The 10516-nt window shown below is 35.7% G+C and overlaps 1 long non-coding RNA gene across 1 annotated transcript; it reads left to right on the top strand.

The window, feature by feature from the left end:
- The first annotated feature begins 456 nt into the window (after window positions 1–456).
- On the top strand, window positions 457–5381 carry LOC118718311. Its single transcript, XR_004987762.1, has 4 exons — window positions 457–467; window positions 3024–3029; window positions 3253–3260; window positions 5118–5381. It is a non-coding gene; the product is annotated as an uncharacterized LOC118718311 (long non-coding RNA).
- The last annotated feature ends 5135 nt before the right edge of the window (window positions 5382–10516 follow it).

Below are 10516 nucleotides of genomic sequence, written 5' to 3'. Positions count from 1 at the left end.
CAGAGTGATTAGAAGTCATTGGGCTGGTGTGCCCTCCTCCCTTCCTGTTCCCCTTCCTGTTACTATATAACATTTCCCCACATTTCCCAGGTCAGTTCTTGTGTCTTTCCCTGCCTAACGAGGGGGATCTTAGCACTAATGACTATTTCTCTCTTCCAGGTTCCTTCTCTACAAGCTCCTTCCCATCAGCATTTAAACAGGCTCAAATCTTTCATATATTTAAGAGTCTTCACATTCCCCCTAGTGTATGCTGTTCTTATCATAGCTATATCTTTTCTGTGTTATGTATTCCTGTTACTTTTTTACATCGTTATCAGTCTCTCGCTTTTTAGTATGCTGAACTGGTTTCCAGCTTAACTAATTCTGCTACTGAAATTCCTTCAGAAAATCAGAAATGACTTTTTTATAGAGAAATTCTGTGGATACCTTTCAGGATTTATCTTTTTGGTCTCTGGGTGACATTTGTGGTTGGGATCACTTCTTAATTCTTCAAAAACTTTTCCCTAGGCTCTTTGGACAACTCTCTCTCTTGATTTCTCCCCTCCCCCCAATCTCTTTGAATTCTTCCTCTCAGTCTGGTTTGCAGCTACTTCTTTCTCTACCTTTTCCTCAACCCTTGGTTTTCCTAGAAGGTCAGTCCAAAACCCTGCCTCCTGCTCATGGTCACATGTTCCCTAGATGATCTCATTCACCCTTTGGCCTCGAAGTACCATCTATTTGATTATAACTATCAAATCGATACCCCAGATCTTCCTTCTGAATTTCTCTTGGTACCCAACTATCTTCTGGAGACTTCTTCAGTTTCTCATATAAACACCAAACACGGTATGTCTCCAGAAAAGTGACCAGTGTTCCCTCCCAGTGTGCTTCTTTTCCTGTGACTTATAGCAGTGAGTGGCAGCACTCAGTTGTTTAGCTTTGTGTATTTTCCTGGGACATTTCTATTCCCATGTACATATTTGTTTAATGACCCAATGCTGTGAACATTCTCTCTAAATCATTCAAATTCCCTCCAGGCACATGATTCTGATGGACTCTTGGGCTGTTTCCAGATCTTAGCTATTGTAACTAATACTGCCATGAACATAAGGGAGCATATTTTCTTTCTGATTGGCGTTTCAGGCTTCTTAGAATATAATCACAGAAGTGGGATCATTGGGTCAAAAGGCAGTTTCATTTTAAAATTTTTTTGAGAAAACTCCACACTGTTTTCCATAGTGGTTGCACCAGTCTGCATCCCCACCAGCAGTGTATGAGTTTCTTTTTCTCCATATCCTCACCAGCACTTGTTGTTGATTTATTTATGGCAGCCATTCAGGTATGAGGTGATACCTCATTGTTGCTTTACTTTGCATCTCTCTGATGACTAGTGCCATTGAGCATGTTTTCATATGTCTCTTGGCCATTTCTATGTCCTCTCTGGAGAAGTGTTGATTTAGGTCCTCTGCCCATTTTTAATTGGATTGTTTGTCTTCTAATTGAAATAAATTGTATGAATACTTTATATGTTTTGGAAATTAATCCTTATAAGATGTATCATTGGCAAATATGTTTTCCTATACCGTGAGTTCCCTTTTCATTTTTATACTGATTTCTTTTGCTGTGCAAAATCTTTTTATTTTGATGTAGTCCCACCTGTTTATTTTTTTCCTTTGTTTCTCTTGCCGTAGGCGATGTATCCATGAAAATTCTGCTATGTGCGATGTTTATTATTTTGCAACCTATGTTTTCTTCTAGGATTTTCCATTCTGAGTCAGGTTTACTACGGCTTATCTTCCTGTTACATCAACAGTGTAGAAATGTTGCCAAGTACATGTAAATATAATGTAAAATAAACTTAACTATAAAAGATTTTGTATTTATTTATTTTGTGAATCAGTGTACCCATAATCAGAGAGTCTTTTGAAGACTTGGGACTTTTTGTTCATGAATACTATAGCTTTTAATTTCTGAATATTACATGTTTATCCTAGTAAGACAAGTATTTATTGCTGAATAGTTTAAATTCATGTATTTTTAAAATTTCTTTAAATAACACATACATTATTTTACTCGATCCTCATAATAACTTTCAAAGGAGGTAAGGTGCTTTTACCCCTCATTTTTATGGTTTCCTGACTTACATTTAAGTCTTTTACTCATTTTCAGTTTATTCTTATGTATGGTGTAAATTGGTGGTCTAGTTTTTTTCATGTACCTGTCCAATTTTCCCAGCAGCATTTATTGAAGAGACTTCCTTTATTCCTTTGTATGCTTTTGCCTCTTTTGTCAAATATCAATGGAGCATAATAGCTTGGGTAAATTTCTGGATTCTCTGTTCTGTTCCATTAATTTACATGCTATTCCTATGCCAGTACCAGGCTGTTTTAGTTGCCATGGCTTTGTAGTATAGTTTGATATCTGTTACTGTGATATCTCCAATGTTGTTCTTTCTCAAGATTGCTGTGGCTCTTTGGGGTCTTTTTTGGTACCATATAAAATTTTAGAGTATTTGTTCCACATCTGTGAAATATGTCATTGGCATTTAATAGGGATTGTACTGATATTTAGATTGTTCTGGGCAATATGGACATTTTAATCATGTTAATTCTACCAATTTATGAAAATACAATAGTATATTCTTCAACTTGTTTTATATCATATATATATATATATATATATATATATATATATATATATATTAATGTGCTATTGTAAACTGCTTCTTGAATGTTGTTGTCCCATATGTGGATGGAATCTCCTCTCAGGCTGGCTGACTGTGAGGCCCACCCTGACCACATTGTGTGTGCTGACAAAACAGAACACAATACAACAAAACAAAATAAGAAACAAAACAAAGACATACATAAGACCCCTGAAACAACAACAAAAAACAACCACAGAAGAAGAGAGAATTAGGAAGGAGAAAAGCGAGCAAAATGCTAGAAGAAAAGAAAGAAAAAATACAAGGAGAAACAAAAGGGGAATAAAAAGGAATATGGAAGGGCAGAGATTAAATAAAAAAAGAATAAAAATAGGAGAAGGAAATTGTATAAAAGAAAAGAAGAAGAAAAAAATTTTGAAAAGAAAAATAGAGGTGAAAGCAGATAGATCAAAGATAAGAAAAGGGAAAAAAAAGATGAGAGAGCAGGATAAAGAAGAAAATGGAGTAAGAAAGGGAAGAGAAAGATTAGATATATGAAAGAAAAATAGAGACTAAATAATAACAAATCAATAAAGTAGAAAGAAAAAGAAAAAAGAAAAAAGAAAAAGAAGAAGTGGTGTTTGTCTCAGCAGAGTCAGAGCCTCCTGGGAGTTCCCTTTGGATCCTGCTCTTCTGATGACTGCAGCTGACTGTTTTGCCTGCCAATTCCGAGCTTCCCAGGAGGTACTTGGGTGCTAACCACTGTCAGAAACTCTTCCTTGGGCTTTCAGCAACCTGTTTAAAGCTTCTAATGATCCACACTCCGTGCCTGTCTTCACAGGATTTGACTGTGCCCAGAAGGGACCAAGCTGCACTGTAAGGCCAGTTTATTAGCAGTACAGGGCCTCCTGATAGGTCAGCAAACTTCCCCAGGTTTCCCAGGCTCTGCCTCCATTCACGTTCACCTGCCAGCCAGGCTGTTAATCACTCAAAAGTCTGTTTCTGAAGGGTGGAATGGGAATATTGACCCCTGGGTTGCCCATGAGGGAAAGGTGCTATTCAGATTTCAAGGAATATGGTGATTGTGTTTCCCCATCCTAATGCTACTCCTGACAGTTACTTAGAATATTTCCCTCCTTTTGTCTGGGTGGAGATCCTTGTATGCAATCCAGTGGGATCAGCTGGATACCAGAAGTTTCTATCGGCTCACCTGTTGGAGGGAAACACCTGTCAGGTTCCCAGGATAGTGGGGCGGAGGGCCCCTACCCACAATCCAGTCACTGATGCTCCTTGAGAGGGTTCAAACCTGTGGGCATGGCTTCTGCTGCTGTCTCCTCCTCTGCAAAGTTCAAGTGCAGGATGTGGCAGGCGGGACCACTGAGGGTGGTGGGGCAGGCTGTATTATCTTTTCTTGATACATCTGTGGCTTCTGGGAGAGGCCAGCTCTCTCTGGAGAAATGGTTGTTTCAGTTTGGGGTGGTACGATTGAATGGAGGTCTCCAGGCTAGTGCTTTTGCACATCCTCCCCCAATGCTTCCCAGCCCAGCTTCTCCTCGGGCACCTTGCGTCAGCACTGTCCTCCCTCCACTCAAGCCTCAGGTGAGTAGCTGCAAATGAAAATCTTGTGTTCTGGATTAAGAACAAAACAACCCCCCCACCCTCCTCAGGGTTTATCTACTATTGGCTCTGGTCTCCCCAGCAGCCAGAAGCCATGCCCCCTTTCATGGCTGGATGTTACGTGGGCAACTGTTCGTGGCTCTGTTGTCTTGGGCTGTGGAGTCCAGCCTGAGTTTGGGCCTTGATTTTCTCAGGGAAATAACCCTCCCACAGTTGAGAGATCCCTCTTCTCTCTTGGCCTACTGCCCATGGAACCCCTCTTGGGACCTCAACCTTTCTACCACCCTCCAGGTACCTTCGGTCCTTCCTTGATATAATCTCCTCAGCTGGTCCTCAGCAATTCCAGGTGAATGTAGCTCAGGTTAGTTGTATTTCCAGTCTGGCCCTGGGAGGAGGTGCAGACTGACTATTCGGCTGCCATCTTCCCTCCAACTATTATTTATTTTCTGCATCAAGTCAGCCCAGATATGAAACTCAGTTTTTCTCATAACTTTCAAAGAGTTTACTGAAGTAATTGTGAGTGTGAGGAATTGACTGAAACCAGAGTGGAAGGGTATTGGTGGGAATCGTGGAGAGTTTTATACTGTAGCAGTGGAGAGAGCTTCAAATGGAACCTACAACCACCAGGGATCTCTAACTTGTCCATTGCAGTGATCCTTTTCTCTAATTATTTTTCTTAACTCTCTAGCAAAACTCAAATTCTTGTTCATCTTGTGCAAAACCATTTAGCTAGTCTCTGACCTGTCTTTCTGATCCATGCCTTCAGCTCTCATTTTCCTTCAAATAGGTTATTGAGATCCGTTGCCTGTCAAAGGCGGTTCATTGATTAAAATAATGCTTTTTACTTTATTTTAATTTCTTACTGATTTTTTTAGAGGGAGAAAAGAAGTATATACTCATCATGTCTGGTAGGAAACTTGTACCATGATGCTGTGTAATTATTATATGTTGAATATGATCCCCAATTGTTTCATGCTTTCAGAAGAAAACACTTCATGGGGTCAGCTTTGTATATGGTTGGTTGGTACTGCTTATGGAAGGGTTCATATAAACACTCTCTTCTCTTTGACTCTATCTTTCCACTTCCTACACCCCTGGCCTATTTTCTAATATTCTGTTCTTCCTACCCCTACTAATACATGTACAACAATAAAAAGAAGAGGAAGTATTTATGTCCCCAAATTGTATAAACTTAATAAGGACTAAGAAATCATGATGTGAAATAAGTGTGGGGAAAAAAAAGAATTGTGTGTGTGAGAGAGAGGAATATCAATTTGTTGTTTCACTTATTTATTTGTGCATTGGTTGATTCTTGTATGTCCCTACACTGGGGAATCAAACCCACAACCTTGGCATATGGAGACAACGCTCTAACCAATTGAACTACCTCACCAGGGTTAAAATAATGCCTCCCAAAGCTCATTATGATTCTATAATTCATTCCTTCATTTCCTTCATTCAATAAGTATTTTTCAGGTGTGCGGTGTGATAAGCACTGTGAACACAGAAGTTAAGAGGATGGGGTCCTTTATCTTAAAAAACTTAGTCTGGTCGGGAAATAGATGCTTCATGAAGAGGTATACTGGTATTTATAGAGCTGAGAAGGTATGGGAGATTAGTTTAAAAAGGTAGGAAGTAGTTGTAGTGGTATTTGAAAGGGAAGAAGACTTGTTTGTAGCCAGGTCAGAAATTTACAGAAGAAGCACATGGATAACCTTGGATGCTGAAGTTGAAATAGTTTTATGTTTGGGGTGGGTTGGGGTGGGGTGGTGGCCTTTTAGAAGGAGTTAATAATGTGGTACAACAGAAATTCTAATGGTCTAGGTATATCAGTTGTAAATCTAACTCCCCCCACTAACTAAAAGATGACCATGAGCAAACTGTATTACTTCTGGGATTTGGTTTATTTGCTTTTCAAATGAGGGGAAAAGCACTTTTCTTCCTTTGCAAGTTGCTGTTAGGAGCAAGTGAAATAATGTATGTGTTATTTAAAGAAATATACAAAGTACAGGAATGTAAGCTATTCAGCAATCATTACTTGTCTTGCAAGGATAAAAATGTAATGTTCAAAATTTAAAACTGTAGCAATCATGCACAGAAAGTCCCAAACCTTCAAAAGATTCCATGACTATGGGTACACCAATTCACAAAGTAAATACACAACCTTTTATAGTCAAGTTTATTTTATATTATATTTTCATGTATTTGGCAACATTTCTACACTGTTGATGTAATAGAAAGATGAGCTATAGTAAACCTGACCCTGATTTTTTTCCAACCTGAGTAGATTGGAGGTGATGAGTCTAGGATTTTTAATACCGATGGTGCCTCCAAGTTTTGGTCCATTTAATCTCATGGTGCATTCTGCCAGGCGAGAGTCCTCCTTTGTATGTGTGTTTAATTATAAAAGAATGCTTTCAAACTGTGAGTCAATTTATGAACAGCAAACTGTAACATTTCTGAAGGCCACACAGGAACAAAAAGGCAAACCAAGATCTACAGAAATGACTCTAAGCCATTAGCTGGCTCTGGGCTGAAGTTGTTTCAGGAAATATTGCTAAAGGTACAGAGTAACTTTAAAACACAAAGTCTACAGGATAAAAAAAAGTTAAAAAGTACTCCTATTGATGTAGATTGGTATATAATTCTCAAAAGAAACATTTTAGAATACATTGGGCTTAGAAATAATGTGGTAAGATTATTTTTTCAAATATAGAATGAACTATTATTTGCAATTCAACTTTTTGTGTTTTATAAAAGCTCAGTGCATAAAAATCTAACTTAATATCTCATAATCCTTTAAAAATTAAAAACTTCTAAAAACATTTTAAATAAGGAAAGTAATAGTGAATTTAAATATTATAGTTTTAATTACATGTTTTATAAAGGTTTTTTAATATTTAAAATATAATTTGAGAAACAAGGTTGCTTAAAACTGTTTTATTTAGTGGATTTCAGTGTGTCTTAATTAAAATTTATTTATTTATTTACCAAGTCAAAGTTTAAAATGTAGCCAGTACAGGACAAACATAAATATTATAGCTAAAACAAATAATGAACTTGATTCGGTCTTTTTTTCAATACTAGTGTTAAAAACAGAATATGAGACTCCGCTCCTATTTTAATTCAAAATGACTCATGGAGTCTAAGTATAAACGATAATTTTACTTATACCTAAAAATCAAATATTTCATAGAATTTCAAAACTATATTACAAAATAAAGCAGAAACCTCTAGCATTATGTTTCTAGGATTTGATAAAGTGTTTGGCTGACAGATTTAAAGTAACAATATGAATATTATGTAAAACTTTTATTGGATCAGATGAAGGTTTAGTTTTAGTATCATGTAAGAGTAATTGAAATATGAACTGATGTTTTATTGTTTTGAACATGTTGAATAATAAGTAATCATTAGTTAGGCCAACTTCATTCAAGATTAGTGCAATTATGAAATTATTAAGTTCTATGAAAATGGCTTTGGCCATTTGATCTAGTATTGACTAAACATAAATGGACTTATTTATAGAAATTTTTCTCTTCCAAGAGAACTTAAAAAACTTTTATGATTAAATATTTTATTTCCAACCTTTGGAAAAGAGGGAATACATTCCAAGAAGAATTACACAACAACCCTATAGCAATAAGTATTCTCATATAAACACAGTATTCTCAAGAGGGTATGAAAGGAAAGATGTCTTAAAAATTATGGTGATTTAATTTTATTTTGCCCTAGAATGACATTCTCTTGAGTATTTGTGAAAATGAAGATGAATATGCAGGGATACATTCGGTTGATTTTGTGCCAGATGGCCAGTTGCAGAGGCTGAACTAAGCTGAACTGATTGATTCGTTTTTGCCATATTGCATGCTGGCGTTTACCACAGTTCACATCATTCAAGTGGGAACATATTTGGTAGTTCGTTGTTTTTTTTAACCATTTCTTAAAAACTTTTTTTTTTTGAGTGACCTCTGCTTTAAATACATTTTTTCCTGTTATATCAAATGGTCAGTTCCAGTAAACAATCTCTTAAGTTTAACTGTAATAGAAAAAAAAAGTTATGCTTTCAATGTACTATTTTGTGATCATAAAATAAATTATTCATATTGAGAGATAAATATTTAAAGTAAATAAAAAAATCCACTTGTCTTTTAGGGGGAAAATTTTAGGGGAAATTCATAGTGAATAATAATTATGACTTAAATGAATGAAGTCCACAATAACTTTAAAGGAAAATAGGAGCATAGTTCCTACCTTCAAGCTGCTTGTGTACTAATAGGGAGAAGAAAACAAATGTCAAATCTATTTTAATATTGTTGCTGTAACAAGTAGGTATATACACATATTAGACATAGTTACTTACTTAATAATCTATAGAAAAGCTGCATGATTAAAAAGTGAAAATATAAATGACCGGGGTCCCAATTAGTCTATTTTAACAACTCTATCTTAGTAGCCTCTTGGGGTATTTTGACATTTTCTCATTTATTGTGATTCTTTGTTTTATTCATCAATATTTATCTGAAGGGAAAGAGAGAGAGAAGTTCAAAATATGCAAAATCTAGGTCTCTTTATATAGGTTACTTCCGGGGTCTAATATGTGAAGGCTTTGGATATGAGCTATTTTATAGTGACTCGTAATTTAAAAAGCAAACAATGGCAAAAGCAGTTACCAAAATCCTGAAGAAAAAAAAAATCTCCAAAGGACTCTTGTGCTAGGGTGAGTGATAAAGGCAATGTATATGTCATCCATAGGCATTAAACTCAAAGGGATAATTGCATTTTCACAACTTTGGTGTCTTCCATTTTTAAGATACATTTCATGGGTCACCAAACAAAAAATTGAACATTTAGCATAGTTTTAAAGTCTTCCCACCAAGAGTAAGATGTTCTTGTTACTAAGCAAAGCAAACCTTTAGAAAAATGAAAAAGCAAAAGAACAATCATAAACCTAAATTTTTTTTAAAAAAAATTTTAATTACAATAAAGGACTTTGAATTCCTTATTTTAATTCCCCTTATTCCTTATAACAGGAAAATATAATCTGAAAAATACTTAAAATTTTCTCTGGGCATGAGATATTAAGTTTTGAATTTTTGGTTCTTCTTTCCCCACAGAAATTTTAGTGCAAATTGTAGGAAAACGAAATGGATTTTCTCAAGGTGCACAAGGCCAAATTCTAATCTATTTTAGTTCTCATTTATATGTTTATCAAGATTGTGTGATGTCTTCTGTGAATGATGAGTGTGAGAAAAATTGAATAAGGAAACAGATTTTATTGTGAAAAGGGGCTAAAAATAGCATTACCTAGGAATGAAATTTGGCCTTTCATTATTTGAATTGAGAGGGAAAAACTTGCCAAATTACTCTGAGAAATTAGTGTGTGTGTCTTTTTCATCTTCTGAAACTTGAGACTGACCGAATATATAAATCTCCACTCTGCCAAAAATTCCCATGGCACCCACGTTACCTCTGGTGATTTGGTGAGGCCAGCAGAGCAGCCGGCACAGCAGACGATAGGATTGAAAGAGATTAACGCAGTGAACCTGCAGTACTTTATTGACCTAGGTTCCCACATTAACCTGATCTGATCCTGTAATTACTCTGAATACAACAGGGCTTACAGTTCTCCTTAATAACACCCCATGCTTTTTTATTCTACAGAGAGATTTTGTACTCATATTCTTTACTCCTTTTCAGATTTGCAGATTTGTAGCAAGAGAGAATGTGTGTGGCTTTGCTGACACACCAGGAGAGAAACATACCTAATGTTCATGGGCTCTAAGTGACATAGTTTAACCTGTCCACGTTTTTGTTGTTGTTTTGTTTTGTTTTTTAAACCGTAACTTGAAGGTTTTGTCTCCTATTTTCAGTTATCCTAATTTCCTCCTGCACTTGAGTTAGTAAAACAAAATACCCGAGTACAAAACACTGGCTAAGTGTGAAGGAAGATTTGGCATTCAACTTTGAGAATGGTTAAAATACTATAATTTCATAGCCTTTTCCAACTTTTAATATATATATATATATATATATATATATATATATATATATTTAAAATTATATTGAAAACCTTTCCTTATTTTAACCTATTCAGAATGATATATAGTCAGAAAGATCATGTATATGAGTGATATACAATGGTATAATTAATAATCAGTATTTTCTTTCAATCTAAACAGCTGCAGCTAGCTGATAAGGTATATTATGAGAAGAAAGTAATACCTGACTATTAATAATTATGATTTGGGGTATCAAAAATAGTGACATAATCAT

The sequence above is a fragment of the Pipistrellus kuhlii genome, unplaced genomic scaffold (assembly GCF_014108245.1).
Source record: "Pipistrellus kuhlii isolate mPipKuh1 unplaced genomic scaffold, mPipKuh1.p scaffold_m20_p_14, whole genome shotgun sequence".
NCBI classification, from domain to species: domain Eukaryota; kingdom Metazoa; phylum Chordata; class Mammalia; order Chiroptera; family Vespertilionidae; genus Pipistrellus; species Pipistrellus kuhlii.
This window is presented reverse-complemented; position numbering and strand designations above follow the sequence as displayed.